This window comes from Triticum aestivum, chromosome 1B, assembly GCF_018294505.1.
Source record: "Triticum aestivum cultivar Chinese Spring chromosome 1B, IWGSC CS RefSeq v2.1, whole genome shotgun sequence".
In the NCBI taxonomy this organism is placed as follows: domain Eukaryota; kingdom Viridiplantae; phylum Streptophyta; class Magnoliopsida; order Poales; family Poaceae; genus Triticum; species Triticum aestivum.
Window position 1 is genome coordinate 98,601,673 of NC_057795.1, and position 18,679 is coordinate 98,620,351.

At 43.9% G+C, this 18,679-nt stretch overlaps 1 long non-coding RNA gene across 1 annotated transcript; it reads right to left on the reverse strand.

The window, feature by feature from the left end:
* Positions 1 to 12,704: 12,704 nt before the first annotated feature.
* On the reverse strand, positions 12,705 to 14,274 carry LOC123087491 (uncharacterized). The gene is made up of 3 exons (XR_006441420.1): positions 14,147 to 14,274; positions 12,946 to 13,841; positions 12,705 to 12,853 (listed from the first exon to the last, which is right to left on the reverse strand). It is a non-coding gene; the product is annotated as an uncharacterized lncRNA (long non-coding RNA).
* Positions 14,275 to 18,679: the final 4,405 nt, after the last annotated feature.

Genomic DNA, 18,679 nt, shown 5'->3' on the forward strand with positions numbered 1-18,679 from the left:
AATATTGATGTTTTTGAAAAACTAACAGAAACAACTAATTCAAAACTAGTAAAAAAACAGGTAATAATCGCTCAACAGTTGTCAATAATGATGGGTAACCACATGTGCGACATGTCGACAATTTGAAGCAAAAGGGTGTTATATACTCCTATGTGGATACTCTTCCCAGTATAAGGTGTGGGAAGTCCACCAATAGCGAGTCCGTCCCGTAGGGTGACGGTTCACGTATCGCTCCAACGATCACGGAGGCGATTAGGGTTTTTGGGCCTCCTGGCTCCCGATCCCATCTGTGAACATGCCTCGCCCAAGATCCTGGTTGAGTTGACGCGATCTGGTTTGAGCCCTCGTCCCCGATCCATCCACCTCTAAACCTTCTGTGCGTTTCCTAGGGCGCAGTCGTAATACACCGTGAACCCTAGACGGCTGTTTGGGGTGGTCCGGAGGAAGACGATGGAAGGAGTAGGGAAGTTGATGAGTAGGCTCAAGCTTTCGGAAGAGGAGAAGAAGGTAGTCAAGATCCGCAGGTCGGCAAAGGAGAAGGGGGAGAGCACAGATCCACGGGCGATTGGCAAGCTATTGTCCGAGAAACCGGCACATCCCGATGCGATTTCTCTATCCCTGGGGCGCATCTGGTGTCCAATAAAGGGGATCGACTGCACAGAGGTAGGAGACAACGTGTTCATGTTTACCTTTAAGCAAGAGTCAGGGAAGAGGAAGGTTTTGGAAGATGGGCCGTGGATGTTCGACAAGGAGTTGATGGTGGTGGAGAATTATGATCCAGGCAAGCGTATTGAGGACTATGAGTTTAATGATATACCCATCTGGGTGCGCATTTTCAGTCTCCCTCTGGGCATGATGAATGAGGAAGCGACAGAAGATATAGGGAATACCATTGGCAAGTTTGTAGAGGCGGATGCAGGGGCGGATGGGAAAGCCATTGGAAAATTTCTGCGAGTCAAGGTGAGGATGAATATTGAGAAGCCCATCATGAGGGGGTTCACGCTGGAGGATGAGGAGGATGATCAACTCAAACAGAAAACAGAAGAAGAAAATGGCCATTGACAATACGGTAGAAGAAGTAGAGGAGGGGCAATGGTGTCGGTTCGAGTATGAGTTCATGTCGGACTTCTGCTATACTTGTGGTTTGATTGGCCATGGTGAGAAGGATTGCACAATTAAGCTGAAGAAAGGGGAAAGACCACAGTTTGGGAGTTGGCTCAAGGCGGATGTAGGAAGAAGGCGGGCCAGCAATGATGACCAGTGGGGTTGGAAGGGGAAGAACAGGAGTGGAGATAACCAGTGAAGCTATGGCTTTAGTCGGTCGGGTGGTAGATCGGGGAGTGGGAGTGATAGTCTGTCATGGAGGAAAGAGGGGGGCGGAAGGAGAGGAGGGAAGGAAGATGGCTTAGAGAAGGGAGAGGAAGTCACAAGTCCGCTGAAAAGAATCACTGGGCAACATAGATCAGGGGCTCCCAAAAAGCTTGATATGGGTGTCGTGGAAGGAACAGTGGCAACGGAAGAAGTGGGGGGCAAGGGAGAGTTGGTTCGGACGGAAGTAGATGGAGAGGAGGAGAAGAACAACACGCTAGCCAAGGCTGACACTCGCCAAGTCGTGGTTATGCCGGAGCGGGAGAAAGTAGGAAGCCACCAAGTGCCAATAAATAAGAAGGGAAGTCTAGAGCACGGAGGTGCACAAAAAGGGCTATGATCTTAAAAGATTCAAAAAAGTCCGCAGGGAGGAAAAGGGGGGTGCGACGGATCACCAATAGCGAGAGACAGTTTTGGGGCAGAAGAGGAGTCAGGAGAAACACAATGATCATATGTCCGAGGCAAAGAAGGGAAAAACGGAAGTGGGAGGAGAGATACAGAAAGAGGAGGCAGGGATGAACATCACTGATATCGTAAAACAACACTAGCACATTGGCCGGGCTGCAGGAGCAGTCCCGCCGGGCGCAATGAAAATCATCGGCTGGAACTGCCGGAGGCTCGGGAATGGCCCGGCAGTTCGTAGTCTCCTTGAACTGGGGAGAATGGAGGAGCCCGACGTACTTTTCTTGGCGGAGACGAAACTAACAGAAAAATAAATGGAGAGGTTCAGGTGGATGATGGGCTTGACACACATGGTTGCGTGGAACCCAGAAGGGAGGAGTCGTGGGATTGCTTTGTTCTGGCGTAGGGGAGTGGAGGTATCGCCGCGGTCGTATGGACTGAGGCATATAGATGTGGACGTAACAGAGGATGGTGGAAGGGTGTGGAGGTTGACGGGTATGTATGGGGAGTCCGAAACGGGGCGTAAGAAGGAAACATGGAGGACTTTGAGAATACTAGGACAACAACATCAGAATGGATGACCGTGGCTATGTCTCGGGGATTTTAATGAGATGCTATCAAGTGATGAGAAGGTTGGAGGATGGAATCGACCACAACAACTCATGAACAATTTTAGAGAAGCCTTGGAGGCTTGTGATCTGTGTGACATTGGTTTCAGGGGGGATAAATTCACCTGGAGGAATCATAGCAAGGATCTATCGAACTACATTTGCGAGCAGTTGGATCGGGCCACGGATACCGCTGAATGGTGTGAGGCGTTCCCAGCATTCACTGTCACTAATGACGACCCTCACCACTCGGATCACATGCTAGTAATTGTCAACACAGAAGGAGAGAAAGTTAGGAGGGCTGGAGGTGATAGAGGATTCCGGTTTGAGGCTTGGTGGTTACAAGAGGAGGGTTGTAGCGCTGAGATACAAGGAGCCTGGGAGGAATGTTGGAGGGATGGAGAGGACAATGTGGGCGGAGCACTTAAAGGGGTGGCATGGAGAATGCAAACATGGGCGAAGGAGGTTGCGGGAGAGCTCGATGGAAGGCTAAAAAAGGCAAAGCAAGACCTGGAGAGATGTATGAAGGCCCCGGTTGCAGTGTGCGGTTGAGGATCTCAAGCATAAGAAAAACACAAAGGCTAAGCAATGATCACATGTGGATTGGCTCAGGGATGGCAATAAAAACACCCATTATTTCATGGCCTATGCGTCTGCCAGGAGAAAGGCAAATCGTGTGAATGAGTTGAAGAAGGAGGACGGGTCGGTAGTGAAGGAGGGAGAGGATCTTAATAACTACGTTTGCTCTTTGTTTCAGGAATTGTTCACATCAAGTGCTGGCGATAGAGTGAATGAGCTAATTGAGAAAGTAGAACCCAGAGTCACGGATCAGATGCACGCCATGCTTGATATGGAATTCACAAGAGAGGAGGTTAAAGCAGCGCTAGATCATATTGGCGACCTAAAAGCGTCGGGGCCCGACCGCATGCCCTCGGTGGTCTTTAAATGCCACTGGCACCTCATGGGCGATCGAGTGGTAGAGGAGGTGCTGGCTGTCTTGAATGGGGGTGAAATGCCGCCGGGCTGGAATGATACTATTGTCGTACTCATTCCCAAAGTTAAGAACCCGAATAGGATCAAGGACCTCCGACCGATAAGCCTATGCAATGTTGTCTACAAGCTGGTATCAAAAGGGATTGCCAACAGGTTAAAATTGATCCTTCCAGTGCTTACCTCGAAGAATCAGAGCGCCTTTGTACCGGGGCGGTTGATCACTGATAATGTTCTGGTGGCTTATGAGATTTCACACTACCTAATGAACAAGAGGAAAGGTAAGGAGGGAGTGGCAGTAGTCAAAGCAGATATGAGTAAAGCTTATGATAGAGTGGAATGGGAGTTCCTTCGAGCGATGTTGCATAAACTGGGGTTCCAAGCAAGGTGGGTGAATCTGATAATGAATTGTGTTACCACTGTCCAGTACCAGATTAAGCTTAATGGAGAGTTGTCACACCAGTTTTGCCCTACTCGTGGTTTAGCCAAGGGGACCCAGTGTCCCCATATCTGTTTGTGATCTGTGTAGAGGGCCTGTCTGCACTCCTCCATGATGCTGAGCGGGCGGGAAGAATTTCGGGAGTGAAAATCTGCCCGAGTGCACCTCCTATATCCCACCTCTTGTTTGCTGACGACTCTGTGCTACTGATGAAGGCAAACCAGATGGAGGGAGCGGCGCTTAGAGAGGTGTTGGACCTGTATGAAAACTGTTCGGGACAGTGTATAAATCTAGAAAAATCGGTGATCATGTTTAGCCCTAACACAAAGGAGGAGGAGAAGGAGTCGGTCAAATCAGCCTTGCAGATTCATAGTGAGTCCTGGAACGAAAAATATCTAGGGCTTCCAGTGCATGTAGGAAAGTCCAAAAGGAAAGCTTTTGCTTATGTGAAGGGTGGCATTGCGGGACGGGTCTACGGATGGAAGGAGAAGCTTATCGCCAAATCAGGCAAAGACACCTTAGTAAAAGGGTGGCCCAAGCAATACCCACCTTTGCCATGTCATGTTTCGATCTCACCAAAACGTTTTGCAAGGAAATAAGCTCTCTGATCGGAAATTATTGGTGGAGCCAGCAGGACAAGGAAAACACCACACACTGGATCAGTTGGAAGAAACTAACATTGAGCAAGGCTCAGGGGGGTCTAGGTTTCCGGGACATGCACAGTTTCAATATTGCAATGCTTTCTAAGCAAGTTTGGAGGCTGATACAGAGCCCGGATACTCTGTGTGCAAGGATTCTCCAGGCACGTTACTACCCTAATGGAAACATCCTTGACGCCACCCTTAAGGATGGAATTTCATATGCTTGGCGTAGCTTGCTGGCCGGGCGGGACCTCATCCGGGAAGGATACCTATGGAGAATCGGGGACGGCTCAACGGTGAGGATCTGGGATGACTAGTAAAACACCCGTGCGTTGCTACGGGCTATACTGTATATAAATGAATCAGACAAATTATTGATATTGAAGCTTATTTCTCTCTCATACACCAACCTCAAGGTCGACGGCAGGTTCCCGCGATCTAGTGTAGCAACATAAAAACTCCACCCCATGACACACTCTTATGTTTTCCTGTCGGACCCTCCCCTTCCGCTCGGTTTTCACCGTAGTGAGACATTTCTTGCTGGAGCCCTCTCCTTTAAAATGGGATGACGCCCACCTCACCTTCGCCATCGCAACCTCTCTCCTTCACATCATACTTGCCCACGGAGGGATTGCATTTAGACGTCGAAAAAAATCGATGGTGAGGGAGTCATGGAGGAGGGGTAGAGAACGAACGGTGAAAGCCAAAAAAACCTGCGTACAATGTTCGCTCCGCCTGGGTCATAGAGGAGTTCCCCTAGTAGAGGAGTTTGGGGAGAAGAGGATGGCGACGTGAGGACATGTCGGGAGGATCGCAAGGAAGGCACGCTGGTAGAGGAGATCAGGGAGAAGAGGACGGCAGCGCGAGGACGTCTGGATTATCGCGAGGAGGGCAGGCGATGGGAGGATTGCGTTCACATACACGTTAATGGGCCAGCCCAATGCTGTGATGTGATGATGTCAAAGGTGGGTGAAAGATAGGAGTGGTGGGATGAGGTGGAGTGAGGCGAGACTACCAACTAAGACATTAGTAGTAGAGATTACTGAGAGTTTGTATAACATACATAATCCTTATGGAAAATGTTAGGATGAATCTTTGAGTAAGTGAACTTGTAAACTCCATTGTAGACCATGCATACACATTATTCTCCAGAAGAACTGGTGCAGATTATTTGAAGGAGCTTGATATCCCATAGACCATAGTCCTCGTGTAGTCTTGCATTGAAAGATATAGGTATGTAAGACAGTTAGCTTGGAATGAAATAGATAATTAAATGGAAAAGAGAAGAACTGAAATGAGGTAGAACTTCCAGTAGGGTCACATTTCATTACTCAGACTAACCAAAAGTTTCAGAACCGAGTTCTTGGAGCTCTTTGTCTTTGAGGTCATCATTCTTTATAATCTAAAACGTGAACATTTGGTTGGTAAAGAACATTACGTGTTAAATATGACATGTTATAGCAAGCCTAATATCAGGACCACCTCTCATGGGCACAATCAACTCCCTAAAGCCTATTTTTTTTATCAGATGCATAATGCACATCACTTACTGAGGAAGATTTTAGCCTCTTCAACATAACAATCGGCATCCCTTGTCAAAGCTCACACCAAAATAACTGCACGTGTAATCATTCTACCCTTTGATTAATAGACTGAAAATAAGTACACAAAAGATAGGAGCTACTCACATTTAAACTTCTGCCACAAGCTCGTTGATGGTCATGCCCCTTCAACATGTTCACACATAGTGCGTAAAAAAATAATATTCCTCCAACCAGCCCATACAGAATGCCTCAAATTGGCATGATAAAACAAATCCATATTGCATTATTCATTGACATGATAAAAAATGAAAACATCTCAAACCAATATGTATGTAGAACCTGAAATTATATCTTGTGTATCAAAACGACTATACAACCTTCCAAAAAGCGAAGGAGGACCATACATAATACAATACTCCTTTCCAGCACTTTACGTCACCCGCCTCCTAATGCATCCCTGGTCATCTCCATGGCCTACAGGAGGCGCTTCACCTACAACAGAATTTCGAGATAGGAATCCCTTCTTCACCTACAGCAAAATTTCGAGATCCCAACACTATCAGGCTAATACAAAGATCCATGAGAAGTGTGAATGCACCAACGTCTCCGAGTAGCAATGTACCCGGATCAGCTGCCTGATTTTTAGATGGTGTAGCTGGCAAATCTTCAAATCTAGTCCCCAAGAAGAAAATCAAGAGCAGATCATGAAGTTAATATACAGAGCTTCCAGAAATCACACATTCACCTACATCCAAAATGAAGCCTCCACCTGCCAAATGTCCCAAAGGCAGTATGTAAGGCAGCAGAATAGATGATCAAATCGCAAAAAACAATCTAGTATTTACCAGCGATTCAGTATCCTGCACGTTGGACCGGATCTCAAAGAGCCTCTGCTTCATATTATCTGCTTAGATCTCACCATGTAAGACGAAACCAACAACAACGAATAGAAATAGGCACGGGAAGAGAGGGTGGCGATCTTGGCGAAGACCTCGCAGACGCAGAGTCGCAGTACTGGCACTCATAGCCCTGGAACACCTTCCTGCTTATGATTGCTCCTCTTGATCGCCTTTCATGGCATGTATTAAAGATAAATGGTAGCTAACCAGACCTGGCCACTACCACCGCCGTGAGGAGGTTGAGTAGTCAGCCGTTTGCGTAGGTGAAAGCTGCTATGTACGTCCTTGATCCATCACCCGCCGTCCAGGATCGACCCATGCACTTGAGACAATACTGGGCGCGCATCGAAGCAGACTTCATGGCTATGTCCCGGATCCACCGCCCTCTGTCCTGCTTGACCCATCCACAGGAATCAACACCAGACACACCGGCTCGTCGTCGATGCCGACGAGCTGTTTCATTGCGAGGTCAAGGGGGACCATGGAAGGGCCGCACTGGTGCCTGTGCTACGCGCTACTCGCTAGCGGCGTCAACTGGGAAGGGGCGGCTAGGGTTTGAACAGGGAGGAGGAGACACGGCTTGTGTGGATTTTTCGTTGCTTGCGTGCATGGGTATGACGGTTTTGCTGGTTCTTTCGCCGGATCGCATGGGGGTGGGACCACGTAATTAAGAAGAACGAATCACGTTTGGGGTGGAACGTACGCAGGGAAAACCAACAGCGCACGGGAGGGAGGCTCGACGAAGGGTTCGACGACGTAAGACGGGAAATGGAACGCTGCGTTTCTTTTAGGTATTACTATTATTATATTATATTAATTATTATTATTAGAGAATTAGAGATGAGATTAGATATTATTTGTTTCCTGAAAATCTATTATTTGTTTCCTAAAGCAAATTGCATTAATGAGAGAGATCCGTTGATTTGGCTAAGGTAGGAAAGAATCTATTATTTGTTTGCTAAAGCAAATTGCATTAATGGGAGAGATCCGTTGATTTGGCTAAGGTAGGAAAGAATATATTATTTGTTTCCTAAATAAAATTGCATTAATGAGAGAGATTTGTTGATTTGACTAAGGTAGGAAATAATCTATTATTTGTTTGCTAAAGCAAATTGCATTAATGGGAGAGATCCGTTGATTTCGCTAAGGTAGAAAAGAATCTATTATTTGTTTCCTAAAGCAAATTGCATTAATGAGAGAGATTCGTTGATTTGGCTAAGGTAGGAAAGTTAGATCCGTGATCTTTTGTCATTAGGAAAGTGTTGAAAATAAACCGTACCGGACTACCAACTCCTCCATTAGGTTTTTTTTCGCTGGTTAATTTTCGTAGGTTTTTTTCACTGAATTGTCTTGGATGCGATCGGAGGTTAGGCCCTGGAATGCATGAGGGCGGTGGGGGCTTCGATACGCGGTTTTTGCGGTTCGTGGCGGCTCAGTGTGAGGTGGGACGAGTTACCAAAAAAACCATGGGAGGTGGGACGAAAAAAACCTGAAAGCGAGACTACCAACTACCATTAGAAGTAGAGATCCATGGATCCCGAGACCGTGGTCGCGCCGCGTTATCACACCGAGAGGAAGCAACATCCTACAATGGGTAAGCAATCTGATTGACCCAGCTACTGGGACTTGGGATGAGCGGTTGGTCCGCGAAACTTTCTGGATTGATGATGCAAGACATATCCTTCAAATTCCCTTGCGGGAGGGAGTCCAAGATTTTGTAGCTTGGCAGTATGATAGCAAGGGGAGGCACTCAGTTAAGAGCGCATACAAACTCCACATCCAAACGAAACGGCAAAAACAGGACGAAGTGACCGGCCGGAGCATGGATATAGTTGTCAATCTGGACAGCTACCCGGACGACTCGTGGAAGAAAATTCCCGTGCCAAAAAACATCCAGATTTTTGTGTGGAGACTGAAACACGAATCGTTGCCTCTCAGAACAAACATTGAAAAGCGAGAAATCCCGATTGAGGACACTAAGTGCCTCTTTTGTGGTCATGCAGAGGAGGATGGCACCCACTTGTTCATCAAATGCAAGTCAGTCAAGGTGGTGTGGAGAGATCTGGCGTTGGAGAAAGAGAGAATGGAACTGGAAGGAATTTCGTCCGTGCATGCAATGCTAGATTACTTGTGGGGGCTGGACGAGAAAAAGCGCATGCACGTACTCACCTTTTGGTGGCTCTGGTGGTCAAACCGCAATAAGCTGAGGGAGGGGGAGCTGCCGCAGTCGGGCGAGGAGATTGCTAATAGGACCGGAAGCGACGTCCTGGAATACATCGAGATCCTTGGCCTTCAACCAGAGAAAAAAGTGGTGGACAAATGGAACCCCCCTGCGGATGATATGGTCAAAATCAAGGACGCGTCTAGCCAGTGCACGGTCGCTCGGGATACTTAGCGAGCGGCCTGCCACTTTAGGTAATTTTTTGTCTCCCCTTCTAATAGAATAGTCATCAAGTAGTCTCTTTTCCTACTATGTATTAAATGCCAACATATGTATCTCCTCTTGTGCATGTATATGCATGTGCATGTGTTTGTTCACATTTATTTTGTGATTTAAAATTTTAAAAAGGCATAATTTTCAATACGCGTGTCGAAATTCAGATCCGTTTTCACTGTTGAAACCCTCGCGACGTGCTCTTCAAAAGTAGACCCCACATGAGGATGTTTCGACGAACTAGTCTTCCTGCCAATTAAACAACAATATGTGTGCAACTAGACTACATGCCACGCCAACTAAGCATATGTGTGTGTCAATAATCTTTCTGCCAACTAAATATCAATGTGTGTATAACTAGACTACATTGCCGCGCCAACTGAGCATATGTTTGTGCCAATAGTCCTGCCAACTAAACATCAATGTGTGTGTAACTAGACTAAATTACAAGCCAACTGAGCATATGTGTGTGCAACTAGTCTTCCTGCCAATTAAACATCAATGTGTGTGCAACTAGACTATATTACAAGCCAACTAAACATCAATGTGTGTGCAACTAGAATAGGGACAAGGCTTGCAATCCATTACTACATAGTTGGTCAGGGTAGTAGACCAGTTGCATATCAAGTTGTTATGGTTGGTAGGTTGTAACCCCATATGAAGTTAGATCATGTTGCTCCAAAGTTGGTTTAAAAAAAATTGCACAATATAGTATTAAAGTTGCACAATGCAGTACTTTAGTTGCATCATATAGCACCAAAGTTGGCATCAAAAAAATTTCGTCAAAACATATCCATGCAGGATCTAGTTTCGAAGATCTCGTCGCGATGAATCCAACGATGAAAACGGGTCAGAATTCCGACGTGTGGTTTAAAAGATATGACTTTTCAAAAATTTAAGTGGCCAAAATAAATGTGCGTGAATCTGTTTCCAGGACTAGTTCGTATGCATTTAATGCTAACAAAAAATATCCACTAGCTGACAAAAAAAGACACACATGTACGTAAGAAGCCTGGCCGCCCGTTCCTACAAAAAAATGCGCGTGCACTTTTAAGATTTCAGGCAAAATCAGTATTGATGGTTCCTTTCTCCCATGGACAAACCAGGCAGGCTGGGCGCGTGGTGGCAAGAACATCAGGCCCGCGCCGGTTGCCAGGAGAATGTCAATGATCCATTTGCAGCTGAAGCATATGCAATGTCTCAGGTCGTCTCCCTTGCTGCTGATCTTGGTGAGTTCCAGACGGATTCGCAACTGCTACTCGAAGCGCTTGACATGCAGAAGGCGGACTCGTCAGCGTATGCAGCTGTGATAGAGGACACTAAATATCAGTTGAAATTGTGGTTTTCCTATCGTGTAATCTCCGTCTGTCGACGCTCTGCTAATACTGTAGCCCATGAGTTAGCCGCAGTTGGTTGTCTGTATGATCCGAACCTTTACGTTGAGTGGGAGGATGATGTACCAGTCCGTGTGGCTGAATGTGCGATCTGCCCAAGCACCGTTAAATTATAAAGTTGTTGCTTTGCCTTCAAAAAAAAGTCCACCAATAGCGACCCCTCAACCCTCGATGCGCAAGCCCAGTGCACAAATCCCTATTCAGCGCATTAAGCACCAATGGGGTGCACGGTATTCCCTATTTGGCGCCACAGGCGCCAGTTAACGTGCATTTTGTTAACTGACGCTTGTGGCGTCCGTAAATGGGTCGGCCCATCTAGGCACCGGTTGACCATTTTTTTTTGGAAATTTTGTTAACTTTTTTGAGATTCATGAACATTTTTTAATATTGATGAACTTTTTCTAAATTTAATGAACATTTTGTCTTGAAAATGGATGAACTTTTCTTTTATTTATGTTTTTTTCAGTTCCATGAACTTTTTCTAAAAATACATGAATTTTTTTTCAATTTCTATGAACTTTTTCCAAATTTAATGAACTTTTGCGAAATTGGATGAACTTTTTTTCAATTTGAATGAACTTTTTTTTTCAAATTGATGAACTTTTTCAAAATTTATGAACCTTTTTTAAAGATATGAACATATTTTTTCAAATGGATGAACTTTTTTTCATTAAATCTGGAAACCTTTCTTCATTTCATATTTTTAATTTCGCAAAAAGAAACTAAAAAAAAATAAGGGCAGCACGCTAGTGGGGCGGCCCATGCTAGCAGTGCTGCAGGCGCCGGATCGTTAACGGGCGCCTGCAGCGCTGTATAGGAGCTCCCTGGGTGCACGAGAGCCCCCTCCCCCATGTACGCTAGGTTTTGTAGCGGGCCGTCCCATATACTTATGTTTTTTTAATGTTTACCAGTTGGTTTTCTCGGTGCCTGTTCCGGTTTTTTCTTCGGTTTTCTTCTTCTTTTTTGTTTCCTTTTCTTCTTCTTCGGTTTCACCAGTTTCATCTATTTTTTCTATTTTCCTTTTTAATCAATGAAAATTTTTCAGATTAGCAAATAGTTTTATAAAATTTGGGAATATTATGAATTCAATACACAATCATTTAAATTAGCAAAATTTCTAAAATTTCTATTTTCCTAAATTGTGAATGATTTTTTTAAAAAAAATTTGGGTTAGTACCGGAATTCACAATTGTCATTTTAAATTTGTGAATATTTTTTAAATCTGCTTAATTAATATTTCAAAATCTCCAATTATTTTTCGGTTTTCGGTTTAAAAAATATTTTCTAAAATTCAGGAACATTTCTAAATTTGTGAACTTTTTAATTGGACAGGCATCAAGAAATGACTTAAACTGCGTCCCATATGTGAGAACATCGTCCTTTCTGCACCGTTTGCCTTCCTTCCGCGTTTCAGTCAGCAATGCAACTAGGGAGCTCTTCAGGTTGTTGTTGAAAGTGGGAAATGAATTCTCAGAGGCGAGCACATCCCCCTGTCAAATATGTTCCTAAGCGCCGTCCTAAGCTTGCTTGTCCGCGGGTATCTGTCATTCTGCCTCATGTGCTCACAGTACGCACACACTGGCTTCTCATACAAGTATATGTCCTCCAGAGGAACCGATGCTTCCATGACACTTTTCACGTAATTCACAAAACTCTCCTCGCACTGAAACCCAAAGACCCTGAGCACAGACAAATTGTGGTGCTTGAAATCTGCAGGCGCTTCCCACACTGCACACACGTCCTTCTTGTCCTCGCTAAACCCATACATCTTCCTCTGCCTCTCATCCTCTATAATATCACATGGATGATCTCATACCTGCATTTCATCGGGCAAATATTACAAATGCAAGAAAAAAAAACATATGCAGCTCAACATTTTAATGCACTTATAGGAAAGTTGAGATAAACAATTCCACTGCAACTCGCACATGCAGCAGAAAGGGAAACTGTTTTGGAGATTATAGGTACAAAACTTTACTACCTTGATGCATAGCTCCTCAAGGTACGGTGCACCTTGGAGAATGAACATTGTCCAATTCAGATCGCATTCTTCAGAGATGTGGGTCAAAGTCACATGCCTTAATTTGTGGAACACCTGCAACAATTGATCTGGTTCTTCTGGTTTAACCCAGATCTGCACAAGACAAAATATGTCTGTTAACCTAAAGAACAGAACATAAAGGGAAACTTAGTTGACTAACAAGATTATATGTCACCTTCACTAACCTTTTCACACAGAAAATTTAGATGCAGGTCGCTTATGGTGGCTTTGCCAAGGAAGTCACTTAACTTGAGCACCTTGTGCCGTGAGCCATACTGGTGAGGCTCGGAGTCTGGAGCAGTGGGACATAATCAAAAGACAAAGGATCATGCTCACAGACCCACCAAGAATAAGTCAGCATTTTGAGATTTGGTAGCCACACGAGATCAACCCTCTCAAAATCACACTTGACAATCTCGAGTTCACAGAGTAGTGGGTGTGACACTTCTAGCAAAGAAAGGTACCCCATGTCGCAGTTATACAGGCGGAGGAACTCCAGTTGCTTGCATACACTGAGAATTTCAGGGAAGCCCGATGATTCAGCTAGCCTCAAATTTTCTAGCTTGAGTCTTGCCAGACCACTGAATGCCTTTGGACAGGCGTCAAAAAATGACTTAAACTGCATCCCATAAGTGAGAACATCGTCCTTTCTGCATCGTGTGCTTTCCTTCATTGTAAAGAGAGTTAATTACGCTGACCCAACCTTGTTCATTGCCATGGTGTTGGCAAGAGACTGGCCGATACTAGTAACATCTCCATCTCCCAAGAAGAATTGCACGCGCAGGAGCTTAATGGAGGTGCATAGGCTTGTACTAGTCCTGCTTTCCAGCAAGCTCCTGGTTGCTCCAAGGACGGTGGCATTGGCCCGAGCTACATCATCACGGGTCAACGCTCTATTGTGCTCATCGTCATAGGAACCAACTGTTATAAAAAAATTGGAGAGCATGGTAGGAATCTCCTTCCACCGTCTGGCGAGGATTCTAGTTCTAGCAGCATCTGCGATGTCAAGTCGCCCTAAAATATCGAGCAACACACCCTCAGGCAAGTTACTGAGTCGATCCGATTCATCTTCTTCCTCTGGCTGCATTTATTAGAATGGAACAAAATCAGAGTCGATTTCTTACAGTCTCCTGGATGCTATGTTTATTCGTACGTGTTTCCAGAAAGAAAAAAAAATCTCAAAAAAAAGAAAGAAAAAAAAACTGTATTTTTTGCTGCCTTCCAACAGCAAAACTGCAATTGCGCTATTTTCCGCGCACAAAATAGCAATTTTCACCACTCGTTTCTACTATGATGATCCCTACTTTGTACTATTTGTAACAGGATTTAGATGAAGAATTGTCTCAAGCGATGAAAAAAAGATGTACAGGATAATTAGTAACCGACCAGATTGGCTAGAGAGGACCATCGGTTATGGCTGTTGAGGCCCTTGGCGGATGGTTTGGAGATCGGTCTGGCAGCCGCTGGCCGTCGAAGAGAGCTCGACATCGCCGGAATTCGGATGGATTTTGCTCTTGTGGAAGACCCTGCGATGGAGGAATGATGGCACCGATGGGCTAAAGGCCCAACGTGCGATTGCAGCCATTGTTGTTCGGTCCTCGAGGTCCACCTTGTAGTATTTCTATACCCTAAAAAGCAATACCTTGTGGCATTTCTAAAAAAACTTGTTGTAGTTCTCTACTCTCTGCTACTTCAAAACAATTTTCTCAACAAAAAAAGCTACTTCAAAAAAACAGTGTGTTCTTTTCATGTTTTTTATTTATGGTAATACGTTCTAGTTCACATAAAAATATCAAAGTATAAGCAACATAGACACCGACCTGACAAAACTAAAAAAGACATCAGAAAGTTGGCCTTTACACAATGGACCACCTGTCAAAGAAAGAAAATTACAAAGAAGACCGATGACACCCTTGAGCTTGACTCTAATGCCGGTCACTTGTCTCTGGCATGACTGCGACTGACACCAAAGAAAAATAACAGATCTCCTCTTCACCCTAACTCGACACGGCTCCATCACTGATATGCTGGTTTTCAGAATTCCAAAGTAGCTCACCAAAGGTGAAGTCATTACTATTCAAAGAATCTGGCCGGAGTAACACCTCAGACATCGAACTCCATATCTAGCGGTCCTCAATGGTGCTTGGCACCAATCTGTTCGTTAAAAGCACTCACCATCTGTTTGTGCCCCCCCCCCCACCACCACCACCACCACCCACACACCTCGTAAGGTGGCACACATTAAGGATTATCGTTACATCTTTCATGTTGCTCTTTGAGTTTCTACGGTTGCAAGGTCATCTGTAGTGTAACTACTTAATTTAATTTAATTTTAACTTTTTGAAACTTATGTTTATAAGAAAATATTGAATAGTTCTTACTTCATATATTAATAAAAATCCTGACCCAATTAGACATATTGTAGGAATCCGGTTTTGCGAACCTTTTAGAAGGTTTCGGTCCAATTATTTTCCTTTTCTTGTTGTTTTCTTTACCATATTTCTTTCTTTTTTTATTTTTATTTTTCTCTTGTCCTGTTCCCCTGTTTTATTTTTTCTTTATGTTAATGTTTGACATTTTTAAGAATTTACGTGAATAAATTCAGAATGTTCCGAATATAAAAAAGTCAATGTTAAACATAAATACAATAATTTTCAAAAAATTTAATTTTTAAAATGTTGGTTTTACAAACCATTTACAATTTAAATAATTGTCTGCCTTTTAAAAATTGTTGAAATATTTCAAACAAAATTTCATACATTCAAAGTAAACATCCTAAAATTTATGTAAAATGTGACATTTTTTTCAAAAAATTCTCCTATACATTTCAAAACAAGTTTGCATTAAAAAAATACTTATTTTACAAAATATGTGCTCAAATTTTTTAAAGTGTTTATTTTTGAAGACAATAAATATTGATGTTTCTAAAAACAACAGAAACAACTAGTTCAAAACTAGTAAAAATAGGCAACAGTCGCTCAGCACTTGGCGATAATGATCCAGTTGACCACACGTGCGGTAGGTTGACAGTTTGAAGCAAAAGGGTGTTATATATGTGGATCCTACTCCCCGTGTAAGGAGTGGGAAGTCCACCAATAGCACCCCCTCAACCCACTATGCGGTATGCGCAGCACGGTGTGCAAATCCATATATATATTCAGCGCATCACTCTCTACCAACTCTGGACATTTTGAAGAGGAGGAATAAGGAGTGGGAAGTCCACCAATAGCACCCCCTCAACCCACTATGCGGTATGCGCAGCACGGTGTGCAAATCCATATATATATTCAGCGCATCACTCTCTACCAACTCTGGACATTTTGAAGAGAGAATATGGCTGATCGTGATGTTTGCCCACTATGTGGTTGTCAGGACTCATGGAGGCATGCTCTCTTGTCTTGCACCACATCGCGGTGTGTGTGGGCTTTGTTAGATGACGAGCTTGTAGCTCAAATGGCAGAGATTATGGAACCAAATGCGAGGATCTGGCTGTTCGAGTTAAATGATAAATTGGATCAAGCAAACTTCACCAAGATGGTCGTCACACTCTGGTCGGTGTGGTACGCGAGCAGAAAGGCTATCTACGAATCGATCTTCCAGAGTCCCCAACATACAGTGTCTTTTGTCACCAACTTTATTGCCGAGTTAGGCCAGCTACAACCTAGCGGTACTAGCCAGGAGACCAGCTCTGCTCCGCGGTCGCAGGTCAGAAGGTGGCTTCCACCCCCGGCGGGATTCGTGAAGGTTAACGTTGATGGTGCTGTTGCTAGATCTCACCATGGCGGAGCAGTCGCAGCCGTGTGTCGGGATCAGACTGGCCTCTATCTAGGGTCATCGGCGGTGGTTTATCGGGGAATCAATGACCCTCTCATCCTGGAGACATATGCATGCCGAGAAGCCTTGGCATTAGTAGATGACCTCGCGACCCGGGAGATTTGTGTGGCCTCAGATTGCCAGGAGGCGACCAACGACATCAACAGAGGGACAGGAGGTCCAAATGCTTCTATAGTACATGAAATAACGAACCGGTGTACCAGTTTTATTTCTAGTTCTTTCATACACGAACGTAGGAACTTTAATTTTGAGGCTCATAATCTCGCCAAGTTTGCATGTAATCTTGAAGTAGGTAGATATCTCTGGTTGGGTAACCTCATGACCCAAACCTTGTACCTATGATGATTGCGTAGGATGAATAAAGAAAGCGAGATTTTACTCAAAAAAAATATACATTCAGCGCATTAAGCACCCCATTAAGGGTGTTTTCGTACGGGGTGCACCCCTCCCCCCCGGTACGGTAGGTTTAGTAGCGGGCTGTCCCACATAGTTATGTTTTTGTCTATGTTTTCCAGTTGGGTTTTTTCTCGGATTCCTGTTCCGGTTTTTCTTTGGTTTTCTTCTTCTTTTTTGTTTCTTTTCCTTTATCATTTTTTCTAATTTTTTTTAAGTTTTTGTAAACAATTTTAAAATCGTGAATATTTTAGCCCGTGTTTTTGAATTCATGATTAATTCCCATGTTTTTTAGTTCATGATTAATTTCAAAAATATGTGATTCTTTTAAAATTCATGAATATTTTAGCCCGTGTTAAAATATCATGTTTGCTGTTGCCTCAAAATTCAGTGACTAGTTCAGTTATGTACTTATGTGTTGAAAACCATATGGTCAAAGCATATATTATTTGGTATAAAGCTTTTGAGTTTCAGTGTTGATGTGCATTCCTTCCTTTAGAGCAACATGTTGTTGTTGGATAAAACTAACACGCTTGAGTGCGCAAAAGTTGCCTTGTTTATTGCAAGGTAGACCTCAAGTACAAAGCGCAGTTCATATTGCACCTACTGTAGTGACCACTGACCAATAAGCTAAGAAAAATCTGTTATGCTGACCAAGGTCATGTTTTTCTTTTCCTGTTGAACTTCTGACTAAGGTTGTGTTTACCCTGCTTTGTCATGTTATATTCGATGGCGTCGGAAACTCTTTTTATTTGGGACCGGTCTTCCTCGTTCGGTCACTCCTCGTCGACCTTGTTATTATTAGATTTTTGCTTTTATCCAGGCGAGATTTCTTGAGGGGGGCTGGCCATGACCGTGTGTTTTATGTATAGTAAATCTGTTTACATATTGAATCGTCAGAAAACCTGTTGATTGAATGTTGTACATAAGTCGTTGAAGGCCAACTGAAAGCATCACCTTCTTGTTCATTTAACCTTCATCCTTCATTTTTAACAACAGTTGCTTTAATTGCAGTTTGGCTACTGGACAAAATTACAGTTTGGCATAACGCGTTGGGGAGAATCGCATGTCTTGTTGCATTTTCTATTTCACATGGAAAGGGAGGAGGCATTGGCATCCCATTGCAACTTCTCCACCGCCGGCCGACCGACTTCTTCATTCATTTTAGTTAGGCATGAAAGAATACAACAACCTTTGGTAAATGTTGAATGTTCAGTTTTGCACAGAAAATAAAGAAAGAAGAAATGTTGAGAATCCATCCAGCACAAAGCACACGACTCTAAAAGTAAAGGCCACTTGCTTTCCCGAGCTTTGTCATTAGACCAAACATCATCTTGCTTTGAATTGCTACCGTGCCACAAATCGACCGACTGACCACGTGGTTTGAGGTTCTGTCAGTGGAAATATAGCTAGCTATCCCTACTGCACCAGTGATAACAATAAGGTTTGTTCAGGCAACTAAGTTCAAGGTTCCGACAAAATTGCTACTACTGTACATAGCTTAACGCAACCAAGTTCAAGGTTAGCAACGATATGATTGGTAAAATTATTCAGTTATTATGCCAAAGCTACAAGACCCAAGACAAAAGGTGTGTTCTAGGTGTCAATGCAAAGAACAAACCTAGTGTATGTTTCCTTTACTTAAGAACATGTGTTAACAATAACCCTCTGTTGCATTCGATAAGGCTCATC